The sequence below is a fragment of the Condylostylus longicornis genome, unplaced genomic scaffold (assembly GCF_029603195.1).
Source record: "Condylostylus longicornis isolate FDR11 unplaced genomic scaffold, ASM2960319v2 ptg000092l, whole genome shotgun sequence".
Lineage (NCBI taxonomy): Eukaryota > Metazoa > Arthropoda > Insecta > Diptera > Dolichopodidae > Condylostylus > Condylostylus longicornis.
The window spans coordinates 2553740-2569000 of record NW_026578060.1 but is presented as its reverse complement, the minus strand read 5'-3'; the positions used below and the strand labels follow the sequence as shown (position 1 = coordinate 2569000).

The 15261-nt window shown below is 25.3% G+C and overlaps 6 pseudogenes; all 6 read right to left on the bottom strand.

Moving 5' to 3' along the window:
• Nucleotides 1-18: 18 nt before the first annotated feature.
• On the bottom strand, nt 19-1370 carry LOC129613842 (polycomb group RING finger protein 3-like; annotated as a pseudogene).
• Nucleotides 1371-2524: 1154 nt separating this feature from the next.
• On the bottom strand, nt 2525-3896 carry LOC129613841 (polycomb group RING finger protein 3-like; annotated as a pseudogene).
• Nucleotides 3897-5050: 1154 nt separating this feature from the next.
• On the bottom strand, nt 5051-6422 carry LOC129613839 (polycomb group RING finger protein 3-like; annotated as a pseudogene).
• A 1154-nt stretch (nt 6423-7576) lies between these two features.
• On the bottom strand, nt 7577-8948 carry LOC129613838 (polycomb group RING finger protein 3-like; annotated as a pseudogene).
• Nucleotides 8949-10102: 1154 nt separating this feature from the next.
• Nucleotides 10103-11474, bottom strand: LOC129613837 (polycomb group RING finger protein 3-like; annotated as a pseudogene).
• Nucleotides 11475-12628: 1154 nt separating this feature from the next.
• Nucleotides 12629-13923, bottom strand: LOC129613836 (polycomb group RING finger protein 3-like; annotated as a pseudogene).
• Between the last annotated feature and the right edge of the window lie 1338 nt (nt 13924-15261).

Below are 15261 nucleotides of genomic sequence, written 5' to 3'. Positions count from 1 at the left end.
AAAAACAATTTAAAAAACGCCGTCGGGTAACATATACAAATTTTAATGTATGATTTTTACCCAAAAGTTCTTCATTGCATAAAATATCAATCTAAAAAATAAATAATTATTTGAAATTTCACAAATATTTCAAAATATTAGGCAAAACAGAATATGTCAATTCTCAATTATATTAATTTTCAAAGAGCCCTTAAATTTATTTTAACTAAAATAAAACTTGACAATAAATTTAAATGCGTACATATATATATTCGCGATTTTCTGCACAAAGTGCTAATTTTAATTCACATACTTTCACGTTTTCAAGGTCTCAAATCATTGGTCATTGAGATTTGTTATGCCTATTTTGATATTGAAAAAGATTTATACCTCTCTATATTTTTCTATTCCATTTAAAACTTTTTTTTGCTAAAAATTTCTTTAAATGAGTGATAGTTGATTGAGAACTACACCTAGAAAACCTTCATTGCAAATTTTTTAAATTGTTACTACTACACTCTAAACAAACATTAACTAGCTCATCTAAACTATGATAGCCGGATTCAGCATGTGCTTCATTAACCTTGTCATCATCATCTTCATGATTCTGTAGTAAATCTTTTGGACAAGCTATATTACGACTTCTATAAAAATCTCTTTCCCTCTTCATTTCATCTAAAAAGAAATATTTCTTTTCAAAAAGTTCATATTAAAATGCAAAATATATCAACGCACTTTCTTGCAGATTCGGTACTAGTTTATATACTTAATACAAAAACTTATATATTGCAATGGATGTGACTGATGAATAACATTCTCGCATGTCGGACAAGTTTTCTTTTCTTCCAAGTGTTTTACTAAACAACTTTTGCAAACTAAAATTATGTTGTGTGTTTAATTTTTTCAATAAAAACTTTGTTTTGAAAAATATTCAATTCAAATTCCCGATATATAAAATTAAATACTCTCGAGACTTACATGTATGTAAACATTCAGTGACTGTGGTTGCATCAATGAAGTAGCCTCCACATATTTTGCAAGTTATATGAGTGTTTAAAGTACGTAATCTTATTCTTCTTTCCATATTAATATTTCATATATGATTTCCCTCTTCTTCTTGAACAATTTGTTAAGCGCAGTTGCTCAGTTTAATTTTTTCAATCAAAAAGTGTTTTTGCCGCTAAAAAATTTCCTTCCCGCTTAAGTAAATCCATCAAATCTTCATAATATAATCTAATAAGTTTTTTTCCAATATGACGTGCAGCGCTCAGCGCTATCTATTGTCAAGTATTGATATTCACACCTGGAGAATTTGTATCATAATCAATACCAACTATAAAATATATGTTTTGAGTATAATCAGCTTAATAATTTGGGCCATATTTTTTAACGCTTTCATATATAATACTGCGTTTTTACTTTACAATATATGTCCACACTGAACACTAAAATAAAAATATTTTGACATACTAAATCTTCTGTCAACAAATTATAAACATGTTCTAATAATTTTATTTGCAACATGTTTATATTTGCGCGGTTTCGTGTCAAACCAAATGTATGTGTTAAACACATTTCATATTGATTTTTTTTCTTCAAATTTTATTTTACTGATCGTTTAGTGTATATGTATGTGTTTATCTACATATTCACTAAATGACCAACAAATTTAAGCTATAAATTAGACACGTCCATATGTATTTTATTTGCATACATATCCATTTTAAAAAACAAAAGGGATTTCATACTTAAAAAGCTTTTAAAATATGTAAGTTTTACAATTTTAATGCCTTTATTACATTCACACTTATGTATGTGTACGTATTCTAACTTTTTATTAATATTTTCCCATATTTTTTAGTGAGGTATAAACGACCACAAAATAAATGCACACAAAGTAATTTATGTTTATGTAGCTGTCAATAAAAAAGCAAAGTATAATAAATTGTAAGAATCATAGAATCCAAGCACAAACATAGTCTGTTAGATTCAAATAAAATACATATGGATTGGTTTTATAATAATTATACTAAAAAAAAACAAGTAAAGTTTTCGAAAAAATTGGCAAAATAATATAAAAAATTAAAATTCCAAAATTAGAACGAAAGCACGAAAAAAATCTTCCTTAAATTACTCACATTTTGAAAGATATAAAAATTGGAAACGTACTAACCCGTTTCATCATTCAAAAAATTTGCATTTTTATTTTTCAAAATGAAAACATTATTATTTGCAAATAAAAATTTTGTTTTTTTAAGCTTTATGTTTAATATTATAAAATATAAATTGTAAAACTAAACGAAATTAATGTAATTTTTTTTATTTTCAAGTGATTATTAAAAAACTTAATTTAAAATGCTACTATTGGTACAAAAATAATTGATTAAAACACGAGTATCTGAGGAATCACCCCACGAATGCTTTAACACCAGTTACGGACCACTTTGTACATTAAATTCATTAATATACATGAATATATCTTAAACTTATATTATTTTGCCTTAATATTCTGAGTTATACATTATATTGATCACTATATTTATTTTTAAAAACAATTTAAAAAACGCCGTCGGGTAACATATACAAATTTTAATGTATGATTTTTACCCAAAAGTTCTTCATTGCATAAAATATCAATCTAAAAAATAAATAATTATTTGAAATTTCACAAATATTTCAAAATATTAGGCAAAACAGAATATGTCAATTCTCAATTATATTAATTTTCAAAGAGCCCTTAAATTTATTTTAACTAAAATAAAACTTGACAATAAATTTAAATGCGTACATATATATATTCGCGATTTTCTGCACAAAGTGCTAATTTTAATTCACATACTTTCACGTTTTCAAGGTCTCAAATCATTGGTCATTGAGATTTGTTATGCCTATTTTGATATTGAAAAAGATTTATACCTCTCTATATTTTTCTATTCCATTTAAAACTTTTTTTTGCTAAAAATTTCTTTAAATGAGTGATAGTTGATTGAGAACTACACCTAGAAAACCTTCATTGCAAATTTTTTAAATTGTTACTACTACACTCTAAACAAACATTAACTAGCTCATCTAAACTATGATAGCCGGATTCAGCATGTGCTTCATTAACCTTGTCATCATCATCTTCATGATTCTGTAGTAAATCTTTTGGACAAGCTATATTACGACTTCTATAAAAATCTCTTTCCCTCTTCATTTCATCTAAAAAGAAATATTTCTTTTCAAAAAGTTCATATTAAAATGCAAAATATATCAACGCACTTTCTTGCAGATTCGGTACTAGTTTATATACTTAATACAAAAACTTATATATTGCAATGGATGTGACTGATGAATAACATTCTCGCATGTCGGACAAGTTTTCTTTTCTTCCAAGTGTTTTACTAAACAACTTTTGCAAACTAAAATTATGTTGTGTGTTTAATTTTTTCAATAAAAACTTTGTTTTGAAAAATATTCAATTCAAATTCCCGATATATAAAATTAAATACTCTCGAGACTTACATGTATGTAAACATTCAGTGACTGTGGTTGCATCAATGAAGTAGCCTCCACATATTTTGCAAGTTATATGAGTGTTTAAAGTACGTAATCTTATTCTTCTTTCCATATTAATATTTCATATATGATTTCCCTCTTCTTCTTGAACAATTTGTTAAGCGCAGTTGCTCAGTTTAATTTTTTCAATCAAAAAGTGTTTTTGCCGCTAAAAAATTTCCTTCCCGCTTAAGTAAATCCATCAAATCTTCATAATATAATCTAATAAGTTTTTTTCCAATATGACGTGCAGCGCTCAGCGCTATCTATTGTCAAGTATTGATATTCACACCTGGAGAATTTGTATCATAATCAATACCAACTATAAAATATATGTTTTGAGTATAATCAGCTTAATAATTTGGGCCATATTTTTTAACGCTTTCATATATAATACTGCGTTTTTACTTTACAATATATGTCCACACTGAACACTAAAATAAAAATATTTTGACATACTAAATCTTCTGTCAACAAATTATAAACATGTTCTAATAATTTTATTTGCAACATGTTTATATTTGCGCGGTTTCGTGTCAAACCAAATGTATGTGTTAAACACATTTCATATTGATTTTTTTTCTTCAAATTTTATTTTACTGATCGTTTAGTGTATATGTATGTGTTTATCTACATATTCACTAAATGACCAACAAATTTAAGCTATAAATTAGACACGTCCATATGTATTTTATTTGCATACATATCCATTTTAAAAAACAAAAGGGATTTCATACTTAAAAAGCTTTTAAAATATGTAAGTTTTACAATTTTAATGCCTTTATTACATTCACACTTATGTATGTGTACGTATTCTAACTTTTTATTAATATTTTCCCATATTTTTTAGTGAGGTATAAACGACCACAAAATAAATGCACACAAAGTAATTTATGTTTATGTAGCTGTCAATAAAAAAGCAAAGTATAATAAATTGTAAGAATCATAGAATCCAAGCACAAACATAGTCTGTTAGATTCAAATAAAATACATATGGATTGGTTTTATAATAATTATACTAAAAAAAAACAAGTAAAGTTTTCGAAAAAATTGGCAAAATAATATAAAAAATTAAAATTCCAAAATTAGAACGAAAGCACGAAAAAAATCTTCCTTAAATTACTCACATTTTGAAAGATATAAAAATTGGAAACGTACTAACCCGTTTCATCATTCAAAAAATTTGCATTTTTATTTTTCAAAATGAAAACATTATTATTTGCAAATAAAAATTTTGTTTTTTTAAGCTTTATGTTTAATATTATAAAATATAAATTGTAAAACTAAACGAAATTAATGTAATTTTTTTTATTTTCAAGTGATTATTAAAAAACTTAATTTAAAATGCTACTATTGGTACAAAAATAATTGATTAAAACACGAGTATCTGAGGAATCACCCCACGAATGCTTTAACACCAGTTACGGACCACTTTGTACATTAAATTCATTAATATACATGAATATATCTTAAACTTATATTATTTTGCCTTAATATTCTGAGTTATACATTATATTGATCACTATATTTATTTTTAAAAACAATTTAAAAAACGCCGTCGGGTAACATATACAAATTTTAATGTATGATTTTTACCCAAAAGTTCTTCATTGCATAAAATATCAATCTAAAAAATAAATAATTATTTGAAATTTCACAAATATTTCAAAATATTAGGCAAAACAGAATATGTCAATTCTCAATTATATTAATTTTCAAAGAGCCCTTAAATTTATTTTAACTAAAATAAAACTTGACAATAAATTTAAATGCGTACATATATATATTCGCGATTTTCTGCACAAAGTGCTAATTTTAATTCACATACTTTCACGTTTTCAAGGTCTCAAATCATTGGTCATTGAGATTTGTTATGCCTATTTTGATATTGAAAAAGATTTATACCTCTCTATATTTTTCTATTCCATTTAAAACTTTTTTTTGCTAAAAATTTCTTTAAATGAGTGATAGTTGATTGAGAACTACACCTAGAAAACCTTCATTGCAAATTTTTTAAATTGTTACTACTACACTCTAAACAAACATTAACTAGCTCATCTAAACTATGATAGCCGGATTCAGCATGTGCTTCATTAACCTTGTCATCATCATCTTCATGATTCTGTAGTAAATCTTTTGGACAAGCTATATTACGACTTCTATAAAAATCTCTTTCCCTCTTCATTTCATCTAAAAAGAAATATTTCTTTTCAAAAAGTTCATATTAAAATGCAAAATATATCAACGCACTTTCTTGCAGATTCGGTACTAGTTTATATACTTAATACAAAAACTTATATATTGCAATGGATGTGACTGATGAATAACATTCTCGCATGTCGGACAAGTTTTCTTTTCTTCCAAGTGTTTTACTAAACAACTTTTGCAAACTAAAATTATGTTGTGTGTTTAATTTTTTCAATAAAAACTTTGTTTTGAAAAATATTCAATTCAAATTCCCGATATATAAAATTAAATACTCTCGAGACTTACATGTATGTAAACATTCAGTGACTGTGGTTGCATCAATGAAGTAGCCTCCACATATTTTGCAAGTTATATGAGTGTTTAAAGTACGTAATCTTATTCTTCTTTCCATATTAATATTTCATATATGATTTCCCTCTTCTTCTTGAACAATTTGTTAAGCGCAGTTGCTCAGTTTAATTTTTTCAATCAAAAAGTGTTTTTGCCGCTAAAAAATTTCCTTCCCGCTTAAGTAAATCCATCAAATCTTCATAATATAATCTAATAAGTTTTTTTCCAATATGACGTGCAGCGCTCAGCGCTATCTATTGTCAAGTATTGATATTCACACCTGGAGAATTTGTATCATAATCAATACCAACTATAAAATATATGTTTTGAGTATAATCAGCTTAATAATTTGGGCCATATTTTTTAACGCTTTCATATATAATACTGCGTTTTTACTTTACAATATATGTCCACACTGAACACTAAAATAAAAATATTTTGACATACTAAATCTTCTGTCAACAAATTATAAACATGTTCTAATAATTTTATTTGCAACATGTTTATATTTGCGCGGTTTCGTGTCAAACCAAATGTATGTGTTAAACACATTTCATATTGATTTTTTTTCTTCAAATTTTATTTTACTGATCGTTTAGTGTATATGTATGTGTTTATCTACATATTCACTAAATGACCAACAAATTTAAGCTATAAATTAGACACGTCCATATGTATTTTATTTGCATACATATCCATTTTAAAAAACAAAAGGGATTTCATACTTAAAAAGCTTTTAAAATATGTAAGTTTTACAATTTTAATGCCTTTATTACATTCACACTTATGTATGTGTACGTATTCTAACTTTTTATTAATATTTTCCCATATTTTTTAGTGAGGTATAAACGACCACAAAATAAATGCACACAAAGTAATTTATGTTTATGTAGCTGTCAATAAAAAAGCAAAGTATAATAAATTGTAAGAATCATAGAATCCAAGCACAAACATAGTCTGTTAGATTCAAATAAAATACATATGGATTGGTTTTATAATAATTATACTAAAAAAAAACAAGTAAAGTTTTCGAAAAAATTGGCAAAATAATATAAAAAATTAAAATTCCAAAATTAGAACGAAAGCACGAAAAAAATCTTCCTTAAATTACTCACATTTTGAAAGATATAAAAATTGGAAACGTACTAACCCGTTTCATCATTCAAAAAATTTGCATTTTTATTTTTCAAAATGAAAACATTATTATTTGCAAATAAAAATTTTGTTTTTTTAAGCTTTATGTTTAATATTATAAAATATAAATTGTAAAACTAAACGAAATTAATGTAATTTTTTTTATTTTCAAGTGATTATTAAAAAACTTAATTTAAAATGCTACTATTGGTACAAAAATAATTGATTAAAACACGAGTATCTGAGGAATCACCCCACGAATGCTTTAACACCAGTTACGGACCACTTTGTACATTAAATTCATTAATATACATGAATATATCTTAAACTTATATTATTTTGCCTTAATATTCTGAGTTATACATTATATTGATCACTATATTTATTTTTAAAAACAATTTAAAAAACGCCGTCGGGTAACATATACAAATTTTAATGTATGATTTTTACCCAAAAGTTCTTCATTGCATAAAATATCAATCTAAAAAATAAATAATTATTTGAAATTTCACAAATATTTCAAAATATTAGGCAAAACAGAATATGTCAATTCTCAATTATATTAATTTTCAAAGAGCCCTTAAATTTATTTTAACTAAAATAAAACTTGACAATAAATTTAAATGCGTACATATATATATTCGCGATTTTCTGCACAAAGTGCTAATTTTAATTCACATACTTTCACGTTTTCAAGGTCTCAAATCATTGGTCATTGAGATTTGTTATGCCTATTTTGATATTGAAAAAGATTTATACCTCTCTATATTTTTCTATTCCATTTAAAACTTTTTTTTGCTAAAAATTTCTTTAAATGAGTGATAGTTGATTGAGAACTACACCTAGAAAACCTTCATTGCAAATTTTTTAAATTGTTACTACTACACTCTAAACAAACATTAACTAGCTCATCTAAACTATGATAGCCGGATTCAGCATGTGCTTCATTAACCTTGTCATCATCATCTTCATGATTCTGTAGTAAATCTTTTGGACAAGCTATATTACGACTTCTATAAAAATCTCTTTCCCTCTTCATTTCATCTAAAAAGAAATATTTCTTTTCAAAAAGTTCATATTAAAATGCAAAATATATCAACGCACTTTCTTGCAGATTCGGTACTAGTTTATATACTTAATACAAAAACTTATATATTGCAATGGATGTGACTGATGAATAACATTCTCGCATGTCGGACAAGTTTTCTTTTCTTCCAAGTGTTTTACTAAACAACTTTTGCAAACTAAAATTATGTTGTGTGTTTAATTTTTTCAATAAAAACTTTGTTTTGAAAAATATTCAATTCAAATTCCCGATATATAAAATTAAATACTCTCGAGACTTACATGTATGTAAACATTCAGTGACTGTGGTTGCATCAATGAAGTAGCCTCCACATATTTTGCAAGTTATATGAGTGTTTAAAGTACGTAATCTTATTCTTCTTTCCATATTAATATTTCATATATGATTTCCCTCTTCTTCTTGAACAATTTGTTAAGCGCAGTTGCTCAGTTTAATTTTTTCAATCAAAAAGTGTTTTTGCCGCTAAAAAATTTCCTTCCCGCTTAAGTAAATCCATCAAATCTTCATAATATAATCTAATAAGTTTTTTTCCAATATGACGTGCAGCGCTCAGCGCTATCTATTGTCAAGTATTGATATTCACACCTGGAGAATTTGTATCATAATCAATACCAACTATAAAATATATGTTTTGAGTATAATCAGCTTAATAATTTGGGCCATATTTTTTAACGCTTTCATATATAATACTGCGTTTTTACTTTACAATATATGTCCACACTGAACACTAAAATAAAAATATTTTGACATACTAAATCTTCTGTCAACAAATTATAAACATGTTCTAATAATTTTATTTGCAACATGTTTATATTTGCGCGGTTTCGTGTCAAACCAAATGTATGTGTTAAACACATTTCATATTGATTTTTTTTCTTCAAATTTTATTTTACTGATCGTTTAGTGTATATGTATGTGTTTATCTACATATTCACTAAATGACCAACAAATTTAAGCTATAAATTAGACACGTCCATATGTATTTTATTTGCATACATATCCATTTTAAAAAACAAAAGGGATTTCATACTTAAAAAGCTTTTAAAATATGTAAGTTTTACAATTTTAATGCCTTTATTACATTCACACTTATGTATGTGTACGTATTCTAACTTTTTATTAATATTTTCCCATATTTTTTAGTGAGGTATAAACGACCACAAAATAAATGCACACAAAGTAATTTATGTTTATGTAGCTGTCAATAAAAAAGCAAAGTATAATAAATTGTAAGAATCATAGAATCCAAGCACAAACATAGTCTGTTAGATTCAAATAAAATACATATGGATTGGTTTTATAATAATTATACTAAAAAAAAACAAGTAAAGTTTTCGAAAAAATTGGCAAAATAATATAAAAAATTAAAATTCCAAAATTAGAACGAAAGCACGAAAAAAATCTTCCTTAAATTACTCACATTTTGAAAGATATAAAAATTGGAAACGTACTAACCCGTTTCATCATTCAAAAAATTTGCATTTTTATTTTTCAAAATGAAAACATTATTATTTGCAAATAAAAATTTTGTTTTTTTAAGCTTTATGTTTAATATTATAAAATATAAATTGTAAAACTAAACGAAATTAATGTAATTTTTTTTATTTTCAAGTGATTATTAAAAAACTTAATTTAAAATGCTACTATTGGTACAAAAATAATTGATTAAAACACGAGTATCTGAGGAATCACCCCACGAATGCTTTAACACCAGTTACGGACCACTTTGTACATTAAATTCATTAATATACATGAATATATCTTAAACTTATATTATTTTGCCTTAATATTCTGAGTTATACATTATATTGATCACTATATTTATTTTTAAAAACAATTTAAAAAACGCCGTCGGGTAACATATACAAATTTTAATGTATGATTTTTACCCAAAAGTTCTTCATTGCATAAAATATCAATCTAAAAAATAAATAATTATTTGAAATTTCACAAATATTTCAAAATATTAGGCAAAACAGAATATGTCAATTCTCAATTATATTAATTTTCAAAGAGCCCTTAAATTTATTTTAACTAAAATAAAACTTGACAATAAATTTAAATGCGTACATATATATATTCGCGATTTTCTGCACAAAGTGCTAATTTTAATTCACATACTTTCACGTTTTCAAGGTCTCAAATCATTGGTCATTGAGATTTGTTATGCCTATTTTGATATTGAAAAAGATTTATACCTCTCTATATTTTTCTATTCCATTTAAAACTTTTTTTTGCTAAAAATTTCTTTAAATGAGTGATAGTTGATTGAGAACTACACCTAGAAAACCTTCATTGCAAATTTTTTAAATTGTTACTACTACACTCTAAACAAACATTAACTAGCTCATCTAAACTATGATAGCCGGATTCAGCATGTGCTTCATTAACCTTGTCATCATCATCTTCATGATTCTGTAGTAAATCTTTTGGACAAGCTATATTACGACTTCTATAAAAATCTCTTTCCCTCTTCATTTCATCTAAAAAGAAATATTTCTTTTCAAAAAGTTCATATTAAAATGCAAAATATATCAACGCACTTTCTTGCAGATTCGGTACTAGTTTATATACTTAATACAAAAACTTATATATTGCAATGGATGTGACTGATGAATAACATTCTCGCATGTCGGACAAGTTTTCTTTTCTTCCAAGTGTTTTACTAAACAACTTTTGCAAACTAAAATTATGTTGTGTGTTTAATTTTTTCAATAAAAACTTTGTTTTGAAAAATATTCAATTCAAATTCCCGATATATAAAATTAAATACTCTCGAGACTTACATGTATGTAAACATTCAGTGACTGTGGTTGCATCAATGAAGTAGCCTCCACATATTTTGCAAGTTATATGAGTGTTTAAAGTACGTAATCTTATTCTTCTTTCCATATTAATATTTCATATATGATTTCCCTCTTCTTCTTGAACAATTTGTTAAGCGCAGTTGCTCAGTTTAATTTTTTCAATCAAAAAGTGTTTTTGCCGCTAAAAAATTTCCTTCCCGCTTAAGTAAATCCATCAAATCTTCATAATATAATCTAATAAGTTTTTTTCCAATATGACGTGCAGCGCTCAGCGCTATCTATTGTCAAGTATTGATATTCACACCTGGAGAATTTGTATCATAATCAATACCAACTATAAAATATATGTTTTGAGTATAATCAGCTTAATAATTTGGGCCATATTTTTTAACGCTTTCATATATAATACTGCGTTTTTACTTTACAATATATGTCCACACTGAACACTAAAATAAAAATATTTTGACATACTAAATCTTCTGTCAACAAATTATAAACATGTTCTAATAATTTTATTTGCAACATGTTTATATTTGCGCGGTTTCGTGTCAAACCAAATGTATGTGTTAAACACATTTCATATTGATTTTTTTTCTTCAAATTTTATTTTACTGATCGTTTAGTGTATATGTATGTGTTTATCTACATATTCACTAAATGACCAACAAATTTAAGCTATAAATTAGACACGTCCATATGTATTTTATTTGCATACATATCCATTTTAAAAAACAAAAGGGATTTCATACTTAAAAAGCTTTTAAAATATGTAAGTTTTACAATTTTAATGCCTTTATTACATTCACACTTATGTATGTGTACGTATTCTAACTTTTTATTAATATTTTCCCATATTTTTTAGTGAGGTATAAACGACCACAAAATAAATGCACACAAAGTAATTTATGTTTATGTAGCTGTCAATAAAAAAGCAAAGTATAATAAATTGTAAGAATCATAGAATCCAAGCACAAACATAGTCTGTTAGATTCAAATAAAATACATATGGATTGGTTTTATAATAATTATACTAAAAAAAAACAAGTAAAGTTTTCGAAAAAATTGGCAAAATAATATAAAAAATTAAAATTCCAAAATTAGAACGAAAGCACGAAAAAAATCTTCCTTAAATTACTCACATTTTGAAAGATATAAAAATTGGAAACGTACTAACCCGTTTCATCATTCAAAAAATTTGCATTTTTATTTTTCAAAATGAAAACATTATTATTTGCAAATAAAAATTTTGTTTTTTTAAGCTTTATGTTTAATATTATAAAATATAAATTGTAAAACTAAACGAAATTAATGTAATTTTTTTTATTTTCAAGTGATTATTAAAAAACTTAATTTAAAATGCTACTATTGGTACAAAAATAATTGATTAAAACACGAGTATCTGAGGAATCACCCCACGAATGCTTTAACACCAGTTACGGACCACTTTGTACATTAAATTCATTAATATACATGAATATATCTTAAACTTATATTATTTTGCCTTAATATTCTGAGTTATACATTATATTGATCACTATATTTATTTTTAAAAACAATTTAAAAAACGCCGTCGGGTAACATATACAAATTTTAATGTATGATTTTTACCCAAAAGTTCTTCATTGCATAAAATATCAATCTAAAAAATAAATAATTATTTGAAATTTCACAAATATTTCAAAATATTAGGCAAAACAGAATATGTCAATTCTCAATTATATTAATTTTCAAAGAGCCCTTAAATTTATTTTAACTAAAATAAAACTTGACAATAAATTTAAATGCGTACATATATATATTCGCGATTTTCTGCACAAAGTGCTAATTTTAATTCACATACTTTCACGTTTTCAAGGTCTCAAATCATTGGTCATTGAGATTTGTTATGCCTATTTTGATATTGAAAAAGATTTATACCTCTCTATATTTTTCTATTCCATTTAAAACTTTTTTTTGCTAAAAATTTCTTTAAATGAGTGATAGTTGATTGAGAACTACACCTAGAAAACCTTCATTGCAAATTTTTTAAATTGTTACTACTACACTCTAAACAAACATTAACTAGCTCATCTAAACTATGATAGCCGGATTCAGCATGTGCTTCATTAACCTTGTCATCATCATCTTCATGATTCTGTAGTAAATCTTTTGGACAAGCTATATTACGACTTCTATAAAAATCTCTTTCCCTCTTCATTTCATCTAAAAAGAAATATTTCTTTTCAAAAAGTTCATATTAAAATGCAAAATATATCAACGCACTTTCTTGCAGATTCGGTACTAGTTTATATACTTAATACAAAAACTTATATATTGCAATGGATGTGACTGATGAATAACATTCTCGCATGTCGGACAAGTTTTCTTTTCTTCCAAGTGTTTTACTAAACAACTTTTGCAAACTAAAATTATGTTGTGTGTTTAATTTTTTCAATAAAAACTTTGTTTTGAAAAATATTCAATTCAAATTCCCGATATATAAAATTAAATACTCTCGAGACTTACATGTATGTAAACATTCAGTGACTGTGGTTGCATCAATGAAGTAGCCTCCACATATTTTGCAAGTTATATGAGTGTTTAAAGTACGTAATCTTATTCTTCTTTCCATATTAATATTTCATATATGATTTCCCTCTTCTTCTTGAACAATTTGTTAAGCGCCGTTGCTCAGCTTAAATTTTTCTTTCCGTTTTCTTCTAAATGTTTATAAAGACGAACCAATTTGGCAGGTTTTCCAAATTTTTCTCTCTTAAATTATGTGAAACCACATATATTTGTTTACGTTTTATAATTTTGGTGAAATTTAAAATCTAGAATATTTACGGACTTAATTTCCCTGTAAACTATGTTATAATATAATTATTATTATATTTAGCATTCAGCGCTATTTATTGTCAAATATTTATTTTAAACAAGAGAATTTTTACGATAATATTTTCTTACTATCAATTATAAAATTTTTACAGCTTTGGGTTTAAAGAAAAGCTTTTGCAAAACATCATAAGTCAAAAAAAAATTTTTAAATCATTTTTTGTCAAACAACATAAAGTAAAAAAAGGAAAATATTTTTACATAGTAAAAATGAAGTTATTGATAGTAATTGCCTTCTCAGAAAAATATACTATACATAAAAACAATATAAAATTTTGATAATTTAACTTAGAATAACACAAATCGTAAATATAAAAGAATACGTAAATATTAATTTATATACGTTTATGTATGTACATATATACATATAACTCACGTATAATTAAGTTTAGATAAATAGGAATTTATGTAACAAATTTGCAAACACACGTACATATGTTTGTGTGCATAAAAATTGATATTTTTTTTCAATAACGAGGAATTTTACCAAGTTGTAAAGAGAAATATTGAAATCAGAAGCAAAAATTAACTAAAAGAGGATACACAAAATTATATTTAGCAATTTATAGTCAAAAGCGAGTTACAGCGAGCATGCACGGTAGTTATACAAGATAAGTTTACCAACAACAAAAATAAAAAAACGTCGACATAGGTATAGAGCAGGGTTGCCACTCAGGAAAAAATTTTAAACCACTTCGAAGAAAAAAAAATTCATTTCACATATATTTTTGTAGTTTTTTCAAACTTGTTATAGCATATGACTTATAAGTATTGTGACTAGTCGGAGACATGTAAAATATTTGACAATTTAAGTGTCAATTTTTGACAGAATAAGAACTTTTCAATATTTGACAGAATGAGAACCTTTTCCTATATTTTTTTCGGGAAAATGTTCAAAATTAAAGAAGTTCGCAATATTTAATGGTTGCGTTTTGAAAACCAAAAAAAAATCCTTTTCGTAAATTACATATATAAAAAAATTTATATTTACTCAATATCCAAAAAAATATATCTACAAGAAAAGCCAAATGATATTTTGTGAAGAAAATTTTTTTCAGAAAACAAACCAATTTGAAAGATTCATTCAAACATAATCCAATAATTAAATTTTAGAAAAAATATTCCAAAACGGCAACTCTGCTATTGTGTTGTTGAGAATAGTCATTTTTTATTTGTAAAGCAAATACATATACAAGTATATAAAATATCAAGAGGAAAATTACTTTGTGACAATATATAATGTTGTTCCTTTTGCCTTTTTGTTCGCCTTCGTATGTTTCACATTCAGTTTGCATTTTTGTTGTT